The 13,065-nt window shown below is 48.8% G+C and overlaps 1 pseudogene; it reads left to right on the plus strand.

The window, feature by feature from the left end:
- Nucleotides 1-13,065, plus strand: part of LOC119092567 (catalase-like) — a 62,451-nt pseudogene that overhangs the window by 33,857 nt on the left and 15,529 nt on the right.

A 13,065-nucleotide genomic window follows, 5' to 3' on the forward strand; every position in this document is an offset into this window, starting at 1 on the left:
TTAGTTGCATGACCTATTCTGACCTCTAAGAAATCCATAGAAGATGTATAATGCGGTTCATGACATCAATAAATTCGACATGAGCACCAGAAACTATCCCATACAGCAAACCCGAAGGTAATAAGACAGGTTGGTTTAGACCTTGGTCTGACCTTCATACCTGGCCCTAGGTCAACATAATTTTCTCATTCGAGCTTTGTGTTGCCTAAGAAAGCGTCTCAGAGATGTTTGACTCCATCTAACACTCCGTTGTTGCATCAGATTGAACGATTCCCTAGAAATTGACTTTGCTGAAACCATGGCCTGATTTTGACCTACCATAGGTCAGTGACCTTACAAGGTTCATGTAAAATTCTGATATCAAACGATCCGCTATTCAAATGTCTACAGCTATGCAATATTCGGCATGGCGACGCCGCGTCGTTCGGAAAGCATTCCGGAAAAACCTTTGGGTGGTCAATTTGACTCCCACCCAGACGCGTGTTCCAGATCACGGAATAGTGTAAATCATTCAGACAATAGCACAGACCTATATCAGAGTTAAAACCTAATCGTGCAATTAATTGCATGCGTCATGCAAGAAAAAGCAGCAGAACTAGAAAAAAGAAACATCATGCAAAAACGGAAAATACTTAGGTAAACGCAGCACCATCTCGGAGTTTTAGTGTGCCTAACTCAACCAGCTGCATTCGACTGAACAGGACATCACAGTTTTCATTTTATTTTTTTCCTTTTCCCTGTGAAACAAGCATTAAAAACCTTCTCTAGAACTGATATAATTTGTATTTCCCATCTGTAGCGCCTGCTTGTATTTTGGCTACAAAAGTTTGGGGGCCAACTTACCATTGTGGGGGACCAAATCGGACATGGGGAGCAGTGACGTATCGAAAAGAATACAAATCGACATCCGTGACACAGCTGTTTTGATGCCAGCTAGTGACCCACCCTGCCAAAACTCTTGCCGTGCCAAATCTGAAAAGCTATCAAACCACCCGTGCGCCTGTGCTGCTAGTTTTCCAACCCTCAGCAACATGAAAAATGCATTGAAAGAGCCGTCAGAAATTACTAAAATTTAACCGCACCCCTGTGCCCGCGGTCACGGCCGTCACGTATCTCAAATGGTCAACGCGAATCTTTGGACGACAGTAAAAACAGTCTGTCTGGGGAAATACCGCACCGAGACATTTACAGAAAAACTGCCAGCTTATTGGGAGCCGCCATTCCCACTGATGCTTTCCCTCGGGTTTCGAAGTCGTGAGCGCGATTAACAGTAGTTCAGGTGGAGGAGGGGGAACGCGTGCGATATAATGGATCTCTCTAAAGGCCTCCGAAGTGGTCAGGAGATCCCAGCCCGTGTTGCCAGAATGTCAGCTGAGAGACACCCTGTGTTGGAAAGGTATGGCCCGTCAGCCCTTGACCAGGGACAATAATGTGCCTCCTTGCGTTCTACTCAAGGGACCACTTTCCCGGAGGGAAATAAGGTGTCTCATCAATGCTGCATGGAGTGGGTCGAAATGAGTTTAAAAACGAACAAGACCGATTCAAACAAGACGATTGCATTATTGTCTGAGAACCTTTATTCTTTTTCGGAGTCAACTAGTGAAACAAGTTACAGCAAAAGGTTTGAGCCCGCGCGCTCACAATCTCGGGAGCAAGAACAGCGATAGATTTGGGTGCAGTTTCCGTGAAATCGAACGGCGTTGTCCACTACAAGTAACACCAGGCAGCGGGCGCCGCGTGCGCGAGAACGACCTTCGTTAAATAATGGTTCGGAATGTCTTTCAATATTAATTCGCACCATTCAAAAACGAGGCCGGACGCATTTAAAAAAAAAACTTTGAGGCTGTCCTCTTAGTTATTAGTTACAGCAACACAAAAATAGGGGTTTTACCTTTATTTATCCACGGGAGTGGTAAAGTGTATTTTTTGTCTCTGACCAAATTTTTTGGGGCAAAATTATCACCAGCAGCGTAATGTGATGTCATATGGCATGACATGGTAATGAGTCCATGCTCAGGAGCGTCATCAGAATCAGCAGATCACCGAAAGCATCTTTCATGACCACGATTTTCAGCATCATGCAGACAATCAAAACGTTCCATTTTACAATGTCCTTCAACTAATGTCAGCATAGCTGCTGCTGCTAGGAAAGCAACCGCACCTACCCTAGACTATGGGACAGCTAAATCACAACAGCGATCTTCTTCTTTCCCCGGGACTGACCGGGGCCTCACGCTTAAACTCGATCTACGACTGGTTTTACTTTCCACGACAGCGAAAAATCGACGACGAAGGACCACAATAGGCAGGGCAACAGAATATATGACAGAGTTCAAACCGACGGCAGGCAGCGCTGAGGATGCCGTCCAATATGCAGGCCTCCTCACGACCATGCCCCCTAATGAAAATCACGTATGCGTTTTGAGTCTCACCTCATCCGTCATCAAATTATGCATCATGATAGTCATGATAGTCATGACCTTCGGGTCAAATAGGGTCAAACAAAGTCAATTTTCAGGTTGGTCTCCAATGTGCTCCAGAACCTACGTACCTGTTCTAGGCAAAGGCTCACGTGATGATTTAAGCTCAGTGGCCTTGTTTGACCTTTTGAAGGTCATGGTGACCAAAATCATACAAGACTGCCTTGCGTTTTGCATTTGAATAAGCGACAAAGATATTGCAAGGCAGCATGTTCCTAAAAACAGAATGCTGGGCTGGGCCATTTTAGATCAGGGACCTATTATAACCTTTGAAAAGTGCATGGAAGATGTATGATGCGGCTGCTCTTATCAATAAATTCGGAATGAGTACCAGAAACTTCCCTATACAGCAACCCCAGAGTAATAAAACAGATTTACTTTGACCTTGATCTGACCTCAAAAACTGACCTTAGGTCAATGGAAGTTGTGTATTCAATTTTTGCGTTGCCTAAGAAGAATATCTCAGAGATATGCGGCCTCGTATGACGCTCCGTTGTTGCAGCAGATTAGACGACTCCCTAGAAATTGACTTCGCAGAATCCATGGCCTGACTGACCTGCTGTAAGTCAGCGACCTCTACATTTTAATACCAAACGATCCGCTATTCAATTGTCGACAGCTGTACAAAATTTGGCGCGGCTGCGCCGCACCGTTTGGAAACCACATTCGCAAGACATTCGTGGTTTAATTTGACCCCCACAAGAGCGCATGTTAAGACAACTTCTGAACATGTCATGCCCTTGCCTTTGAATGTATGTGTTTTGTGTCCTCGGCGACCTGCACCTTTCTCGGTGACACCTGGATTCCCACAGACCTTGGACGATATAGGCATAGGTCACTTTCATTACAGTGTTCAGAGCATTACCCGGGCAACAGGAGGGATCGGATTGCTGTCATCATGACTAACGGAGTGCTCTAAGTAAGCGAATTGCTCTAGTCATGCAAGTACAGAACGCCAAATTCGTTTAACAAATATGGGTGTCATGGATTGTGAGTCACAAGTTCGGGGCTAGCTCTCACGCGTTTCCCGGAATTTGAAGCTGTCAACATTTGGTAACGTACATATCAACGCATGCCATAAATTTGGCAAGAAGAGATACGTGTACCTGGGGGCTGCTGCATGCGCACGCCCCTGCTTTGATCTTAAAATTGGGGACTCGGGCGCTTTCCCAACTGAATAGTGAACTGCACCCCTGGGTTAAGCAGTGTTTACGATCACATTATCGAATAAGTAAGGGCCTGAGTACTTCGCCTGAGAACGACTGCAAAACGTGGTTTTAGGAGACCACCTCCAGCTTGTGAGCAAAAGGTCAAATGGTGTCCAAATTTTACGTACCTCAATATATTTCGCTTTCCTTTATACGAGTGTTTCAAACCAAACTCCCCTTGGTAAAACTTACCCTGCTTTCTTCGGGGTCCAGACTCTAGAGACGGCATTTCTTGCAAGATGTCATTTCTTGCTTGCTCTTTGGGGAAGCACGGCCCGGTTGTCCCTTTCCCCACGAGTCTCCCCTTAATTTCGCTGCGCAGAGGTCGCTAGTTGCGAAGTACCACGTTAACACGAGAATCTCGATCTAAATTCAAACGGGCGGGATTGCAGCCGTGTTGAGATTGACTTTTAGAGACATTTCTGTTCACAAGTCTCTAGAATGCTGGCCATTTTCGTCGCCGTCAAGATTCAGTTTGACCATTTCAGATACGTGCGGTCGCCGCCCACTCGTGGGCGGGCTCATTTCGCCGACGGCGGGCGGCGGAGCGGCGCGGTGCTGCGGGGGAGCCGCTGGAACCTGCAGAGAGCGCGAAGCAGGTGGAGAGAGCGTGTCGTGCGGTGCGGGAGTAGCGCGGCATACCAGGAAACCGGCCGTTGCGCGGCGCCGGCCTGGATCCGTTGCAGGCCGCCCCGCCAGCCGGGCCACGCAGGAGTCCGCAATGGACGGCGGACCGCCCTCTGAGCTGGGCAAGACGTCCGGCCGTGCGGTGCACGTGAACGGAGCCGGTAAGACTTCTCCTCGACGACCGGGCGCGGGACATTGCCTGTAAACCGCATCTGCAGCGCATCACAACATTGACTGGTGCATCCGGGCAGGACGCGAGCCCCGGTCTGGCGCGTCCTCAGCGGCCAGTCCAACGCGCAATACACAGCGTTCCGGCGGGTGTTAATGTGGTAGCTTTGTTAATGCGTGGCTCGAACAAACGTTGCAATAGACACTGTATGTGCGCACGTACCGCTTTTATTACTTGCTCACGGAGGTACAGAACTAGGTTGAAGGAGATGTTCCACATTTGAAGATAATGAAGCAAGCGCCAGATTCATTGCATAAGTTTTATTACAACTTTTGGTATGCTTTTGAGTGGAAAAGACTGCTCTAGACATAACAGTTTTTCCGCTTCGTAAATATGCTCCTAATCCCGCCATTGTTTGATTACGCCACCATGCCTGGCACAGCATTGTTAACGAACTAATTGGTGGCCGTCATATCTGGAAATCATGCCCACGAACGCCACATATGAACAAACAGGCAATGATATTGTTGGGGCTTTGACCGCCGCAGGCTAATGGGATGGCGGGATTTGAATGACGTCATTATGGTGTCACGGATGCCTGGTTGACGGTGAAATAGCCTCCCCGAAAAAGTTTGCACATCTTCGCGGGCGTGTAGCTGAAAAAAACTGGAGAGGCTTAGGTCTTATGAAGGACAGGATGTGAACTGAATCGAAGCATCTTCAAGATGCAAATTTAAGATGCATGCAAATGTGAAACACTTTCTTTAAAGCAGGCGGACCAACTTATCCGGCAAACACTCTAACTGAAACCGAAAATCCCCTGTCCTACCGAGTTTTGCTAAGCACATATATTGCTTCAAACCTAAGGCCGCTTTGTGTTGCGTGCGTGCGCGTGCGTGTGTGCGTGCGTGCGTGCGTGCGTGCGTGCGTGCGTGCGTGCGTGAGTGCGTGAGTGCGTGTGTGCGTGCGTGTGTGTGGGTGTGGGTGTGGGTGTGGGTGTGGGTGTGGGTGTGGGTGTGGGTGTGGGTGTGTGTGTGTGTGTGTGTGTGTGTGTGTGTGTGTGTGTGTGTGTGTGTGTGTGTGGGTGGGTGTGTGTTTAACGCGCGCCCGGGTAGCCGGCTGGATACCCTTCGCTCGGGTGGGGGGGCAATTTGACCCCCCTGAGATCTCAGGACATAAGAGGGTTAGAGACACCAAACTCACAGGGTGTGTTGACCCGTACCTGAAATCACTTAGGTCAAATTTTGAGGTACCTAGGTCATGACCTTCGGGTCAAACAAGGTCAAACAAGATCAAATTCCAGTTGGTCTCCAAAATTGTCCCTAGAACCCAGATAACCGTTCTAAGCAAAAGGTCACGTGCCCACCTAGGATCAGTGATCTTGTTTGAACTTGGGAAGGCCATGGTGAGCAAAATCATACAGGACTGCTTCGAGTTTTGCATTCGGATAAGCGACAAAGATTACGCCAGGCAGAGATCAGTGACCTATTTTGACCCCTAAGAAGCCCATGTAAGTGTATAATGCAGTTCCTGTTATCAGTAAATTAGAAATTCACCGAAAACTACCCTATACAGCAAGCTCTAGAGAAATAAAATAGATTTATTTTGACCTTGGTTTGACTTTAATACCTGACCTTAGTTCAATGTAATTTGTTCATTCAACTGCTGTGTTGCCTAAGAAATTATTTCAGGGATGTATGGCCTTGTCTAACACTGCGTTATTGGATCAGAATGAACGATTCCCTAGAAATTGCCTTAGCTGAAACGATAGGCTGACTTTGACCTGCCATAGGTCAGCGACCTTACAAGGTACATCTAAATTTTTAATTCTAAACGATCCGCAATTCAATTATCTACAGCTATGCCAAGTTTGGCGTGGCTGCGCCGCGCCTTTTGGAAACCGTTTCGGATCAACCTTCGAGGCGATCAATTTGACCCCCGCCCGAGCGCTTGTTAACTTTGATGACCCATCCGTCATGGTGCTTATTATTCACACGTTCAATACTTGCTCGTCAACAGCAAGTCGACCACGCCGCGTCGATTAGCAACCTTTTTTGCAACAGGACCGCTTAGCCAAAGCCAAAAATGACACATTTTGACTTCTGCACATCAGTTAGTCATGAAGCATCAACTGCACACCTTTCTTGGTCGCCGAATCTGATAAATCGATCACCATTGTGGCCACTCATGTATTTTGTGCCATGGTGCGAGTCAGGACAGGGTGTTGGCGTGTCAGCAGCCAGCCAGAGATGGACAAATTTGAATTTCGTTGACCAGTGTGTCAGCGGTCGAAGTTCATTGTCTACATATTACATGCTCATGCGCCTCCGGTAAATCGATTACCCGACATCAAATTGGTTACTTATTTTTCATCGTGGCACGGAAAGATTGTTTCTGAACGTGTCAGGTTTCCTGTCCAAGGCTTCCTGGCCGCTCCTGCGTGACATGAGCTCTCTTCCCGACTGGGGATCCATACCACTAGTGGAAATATTGAACTTGCTGACAGACCCTGCTGAGGCCCTGGCTGACAGGATACAGACTCCTCGTCTGCTCGGGGGAACCTGAGTGACGCATGTACAGACTTGCAGGCATCAGAAGCAGACCCTCTAGTCATCAAGATAATATCTCGAGCGTTGCATGCCCTGTGCCGATGCACGTACACCCATATAATCATGCCTTAAAAGCAAATTGGTTGCATAAGGAGCTGATATGTCATATCCTGTTTCGCTCCTCGCATAAGGAGCTGATATGTCATATCCTGTTTCGCTCCTTACCCTGTCATATCCTGTTTCGCTCCCCTAAAGCCTACGTTTTAGAGGCTCCTCGCCTCTAAAACGTAGGCTTCTGGCGATGTTAGCCATGAAGCCAGACGCGCCGTTCGAGCTCAAGCGATGACTGCCGATGTCGTCGTACGTTGGGATTAAGGGCAGAGGCGTGAGCAGGTCCTATTAAGGTCCTATTAAGGGAAAAGTCGTGAGCAGGTTCTATTAAGGTCCTATTAAGGGCAAAGGCGTGAGCAGGCCCTAACGCTGGGAGCGCCAGTCCATGATTTGAGCGAGGCGGGTGAGGGGCAGGGAGTGATACGAGGGATGGAGGCAAACCGTCGGTTTGTGGACCAAACCGCTGAAAGAGTATAACCGACGGCGGTGGCCACGCATGGTTTTAGAGGGAGAGAGGTGGAAGGTATGCTGCGGTTGGCGACGCTCCTGGTTCAGGGACTCCCTGCCGGCCACTTATCATTTTGGGCGTCGAGATCGCGCACGTGCAACTGCGCCCCGGACGATGCCCATTAACGTGTGTCAGTGATGCATCCAAGAAGGCGATCCAGAGGGGTTGCCATTTTAATATCTGACTCGGTTTCTGTCAAGAGTAGCGACGATGCGCCGTAAAAGGGTGACGTTGAACATGTGACGGTGAACGGGTGACAGTGAAGGGGTGACGGTGAACGGGTGGCGTTGAATGGGTGACGGTGAACGAGTGACGGTGAGCGGATGACGGTGAATTGGTGACGGTGAAGGGGTGACGGTGAACAGATGACGGTGAATGGGTGACTGTAAATGTGTGACGGTGAACGGGTGGCGGTGAACGGGTGACGGTGAATAGGTGACGATAAATGGGTGACGGTGACCGGGTGACAGTGAAAATGTGACGGTGACCGCACGGCCACTTGCGTTCGGCAGGGCAAATACGTCGTGCTATGGCGAGCTCAGGTGCCCCTCCACTACCGGCTTCGTGTTGAATGTGTCGCCCCCTCCCCCGTCACGTGCCAGTGTGTACTTCTGGAGGGTGAAAGCGCTGTTCGTGACTATACCATTGCACTAACTGCATGACTGCTGTTGCTCGCACAGTTAAAGACAATCTCTGGCGAACAAAAGTTTCGTGACTTGGCCAAAGAGCCTGTCTGCAAGCTGTCAACATTTAACTGCGGTTTTCGACGCAAAAACACGTTTAGCATGAGTTTATGCACTTCAGTGAGCGATAGAACTGTCCGCAAATGTCGGGAACCCCACATCACACATGGGCCACTGGACCACACCGGTGGGGCCCGTCTCAGCCATGTCTTTCAACTGGACCACACCGGTGGGGCCTGTCTCAACATGTCTTTCAACTGGATCCCACCGGTGGGGCCTGTCTCACCATGTCTTTCAACTGGAGCACATCGGTGGGGCCTGTCTCACCATGTCTTTCAACTGGATCACACCGGTGGGGCCTGTCTCGCCATGTCTTTCAACTGGAGCACACCGGTGGGGCCTGTCTCACCATGTCTTTCAACTGGACCACACCGGTGGGGCCTGTCTCACCATGTCTTTCAACTGGACCACACCGGTGGGGCCTGTCTCACCATGTCTTTCAACTAGATCACACCGGTGGGACCTGTCTCACCATGTCTTTCCAATGGCACAACCGGCGATGCTAGGAAGTGCAGGATCCCTCGTCCGAACTCCTTCAAAGGAACACACCGAAGCCTCTTCAAGTTTAAGGCATCGATTTTCATCGAACTGCTGTTTTTGTTTTTGTTTTTGTTCGGTGCGAGCATGTCACAAAAAGTGATAAGTTTCCATCGATTACAGTACTTGATAACTTTCGATTTGTATGCCAATTTGCCAGGACATATTTTGCTGCTGCACTGGGTCGTGGTCATGCGACACGGCCCCCACGGTGGCAACTCGGCCCTTCTAATTTTTTCCCCCAGCGTTGCAGCACCCAACTTGAACCAGCGACACGAAATCATGTCCCTGCCGTCGGTTTGACTTGTCACGTTGTCAGTGCTTTGCCCTACTTTTATTGTGCCCGGGTTAGCGGCCAAATAATGTCGCACCCGCGCGCGGCTCATGGCAGCGGTTTGGTGTGATGTAACGGCGTACTGTATTCAGCACCGTGCCGCAAACCGGCGAAATCGGTATCATCTGTATTGCATTTATGTGTTCCAAATTAGGTTATATCTTGATTGCTCTACTTACCTTTCGCTGCCATGTTCCTGTCAGTAATTATCAGTTTATCGGTTCACTCGTCGTCGTGTGTCACACTCGTTTTATGTACTATCTTGGGCAGATGTTGTTTTTAATTGTAAAACGTGCCCCTTTGTTTGGATGGCATGAGACACTGAAAATTTTGGAAAATTGTTGAGATTTTTTAAATGAGTCACATTGCGGTCGCCGTATTTTAGAGCTAGGGAATTGTTCCATAAGCGAAGCTGCTGGTACGATGTGGGTCCCTTCCCATCCTCGCCGTGCATCAAGGGTTTCACCCAGAATAGGCCTAAATCTGACCAAGGGGCCTCTCTTCTGAGAGGCGGGCTTCTTTTCGTGGAGGTGAGCCCGGAGTGCGTTCACTGCGTGTTATACTCGTGGCATGTTATGCGCCTCGCGTGTGTGCGTATGCGTGTGCGCGTGTGTGTGCGCGTGCGGATGGATATGGGTACGCCCGTGGCTGTGTCTGTGCCTGTGCCTGTGCCTGTGCCTGTGCCTGTGCCTGTGCCTGTGCCTGTGCCTGTGCCTGTGCCTGTGCCTTGGGCTGTGCCTGTGGCTGTGGCTGTGGCTGTGGCTGTGGCTGTGGCTGTGGCTGTGGCTGTGACTGTGACTGTGACTGTGACTGTGGCTGTGGCTGTGGCTGTAGCTGTGGTTGTGACTATGGCTGTGACTGTGGCTGTGGCTGTGACTCTGGTTGTGACCGTGACTGTGACCGTGACCGTGACCGTGACTGTGGGCTTGGAGGTGGGTGTAGAAGTGTGTGTGCGGGGGGGGGGGGGTGAGGGTGTGTATGTGGATGTGGGTGTGGCTGCGTCTGTCGCCCTGTGTGTGCACGTGATGCATGTATGTTTGTATTCAGCACGCGTGCGGCATGTTTATATTACGATGCTCTGTTGAGGCAGAAAGTGGTCCTTCCTAAGCCAAATTAAAAACGGAGATGATGACCTGTGCGGCACAAGGCACGTTAAGCACAATGCTTGCAAGGCAGACGGTTTGTAGACTGTAGACGGTTTGTAGCCTGCAGATAGTTTGTAGACTGCAGACGGTTTGTGGACTGCAGACGGTTTGTAGAAAGCAAACGGTTTCACTATTAAATTGTTTTGAAAATGTGGCATGCCATGTACCATTGTTCCTTGCCTTGCAACGCTTGGAGGATATTTGTATGTTACAATTGCTTTAAGCATGGCAAGGTTGGTGTGTTTTGGCGCAGGTACCTGCCATTCAGCGCATCCCCCAAGCGCTTCCAAGAGTTATTTAACTGCTTTGTGTAGTCACATATTTTATTCCATCGATTACGTAATACCACCAGTCTTGAACAAGGTAAAGGAGCGACCTGGTCATGACAGCCACAGATTCTTTACATTTTCAAAGGGCCGGAAACTTTTAGTGTTTCTCCAAACTGTTAATGATTGCGATTGGGCCATGATGACTAAAAAATAATTGGGATTGGAAGGCATGCAGATGGTTCAAAGTGACTAGAGGCGTTGAGAGTGCGATGGACCAGCCTGGGGCCCAGATTACGATTGGGATGACCCTGGACCACCATGATCTTTTAACACGCGCTCGGGTGGAGGGTCAATTTGACCCCCCGAAGGTTTTTCTGGAATGGTTTCCAAACGGCGCGGTGTAGCCGCACCAAATTTTGCAGAGCTGCAGACAATTGAATAGCGGATCGTTTGGTGAAAAAATTTAGATGTGCCTTGTAAGGTCGCTGACCTATGGCAGGTCAAAATCAGGCTATGGTTTCAGCACAGTCAATTTCTAGGAAATCGTCCAATCTGATGTAATAAAGTAGTGTTGATGAAGCCATACATCTGTGAAATGCTTTCTTAGACAACACAACAATTGAATGAGCAGATTGCATTGACCCAAGATCAGGCATGAATGTCAGACCAAGGGCGAAACCAACCTGTTTTATTACTTTAGGGCTTGCTGTATGGGATAGTTTTCGGTGCTCATTTCGAATTCATTGATAGCAGGAACGTCATTCTACATCTTCCATGTACTTCTTAGAGGTCAGAATAGGTCATTGACCTGAAATGACCCAGGTAAACATTTGGTTTTTACGAGCATACTGCCTAGCGTTATCTTTGTCGCTTATCCAAATGCAAAACTCGGAGCGGCCTTGTATGATTGTGGTCACCATGACCTTCAAAAGGTCAAACAAGGTCACTTACCTTAAATAAGCATGTGACCTTTTGCTTAGAAGCAACTATCTATGTTCTGGGGGCACTTTGGGGACCAACCTGGAATTTAACCTTGCTTGACCTTATTTGACCCGAAGGTCACGACCTAGGAACCTCAAACTTTGACCTAAGTGAGTTCACGTGCAAGTCAACATACCCTGTGAATTTGGTGTTTCTAGCTCTCATTGTTCTTAAGATCCCAGGGGGTCAAATTGACCCCCACCCGAGGAGCGAAGGGTATCCAGCCAGCCGCCCGGGCGCGTTTTAATGGTTTACCATCTTAAAATCGCTTGGGACGGTGAAGCGAAATCAATGGGCCGTCAAGGAATCACGAATTGCATCGTGCTGGCTGGCCAGTACGGTCAGAAGCTGCGAAGGCATTTTGTTTTTTTTATTTTCGTTGATCCGTCCTTCACTAAAGTGGTACGACATACTTAAGTTTTATAGAGCGCTGCTGCACTTGGAAGGAACACTTTGCGATTAGGTCATTCTTAACGCACCAACAAACATTAGTCACGCAAACACAACCTAACGTAAACCAGCCCGTAGCCTAGTGGGATCGAGATGTAGTTAAAGCACGACACCTGCCAGTTGCCGCAACATCTCATTAGCTGAAGGGGAAACCAGCTGGGCCTCGGGCCCCAAGAACAAAATAAAAAGAACACCAACGTGCCTCACCAAAAACAAAAAACCAAACAAAACAAAATATCGCAACGTTGTTTGCGCTAGCAGGCGCATCCAGGGCGGCACTACGGAAACCGAATTAGCTGTAAACACTTTAAATCGAGGCTTAGATTTTGTTAGGCTCGATTATTTAGAGACAGAGCACGCATGCTGGACGGGTGGCGTAAACGATAATTATTGTACTGGGTTGACTTCTTTCCTCCACGGTGCGGGTACTAATGAATAAAATCCGCCCAAAATCATTGTCTGTCTGCGCCATTGTGTCTTACGATCACAACAGGCGGATACACTGGTGCATACGAAGCTGCCAAGTTTTTGTACGGGATTAACCACGCGAATCCGCACGTACTCATTTTGAAAGCGGCATGTATTTCCGTACGACCCTTCCTGCAACTAACTCTGCGGCATCTATAATAAGCGCTGCGTATTACACTGCTGAACTGATTCATGAGGCGTACATTCTGCTGTGCATGGCTTAGCATGCGCTGGAGGCACAGTTGATTTAACTGTCGGCATTCACGTGGTAAGGACGGGTACAACCGTTTAGTTTGGGGAGGACACAAAATTGGCCCGTATCCCAAACATCCAGGACAAGCTTTATAAAACTTCCATAAGGTAAACAAACCCGCCGGCCGCGGGGATGGAAAGGACGAGGTGGAGAACTGTCTGTTTTCGATAGGGGTACATTTTGGGAAGCACTCCACGTCCTGTTTGCCATAGACACCCAGTCTTTTCTCCTGG

Source organism: Pollicipes pollicipes, unplaced genomic scaffold, assembly GCF_011947565.3.
Source record: "Pollicipes pollicipes isolate AB1234 unplaced genomic scaffold, Ppol_2.1 Scaffold_3447;HRSCAF=4054_pilon_pilon_pilon, whole genome shotgun sequence".
NCBI lineage: Eukaryota > Metazoa > Arthropoda > Thecostraca > Pollicipedomorpha > Pollicipedidae > Pollicipes > Pollicipes pollicipes.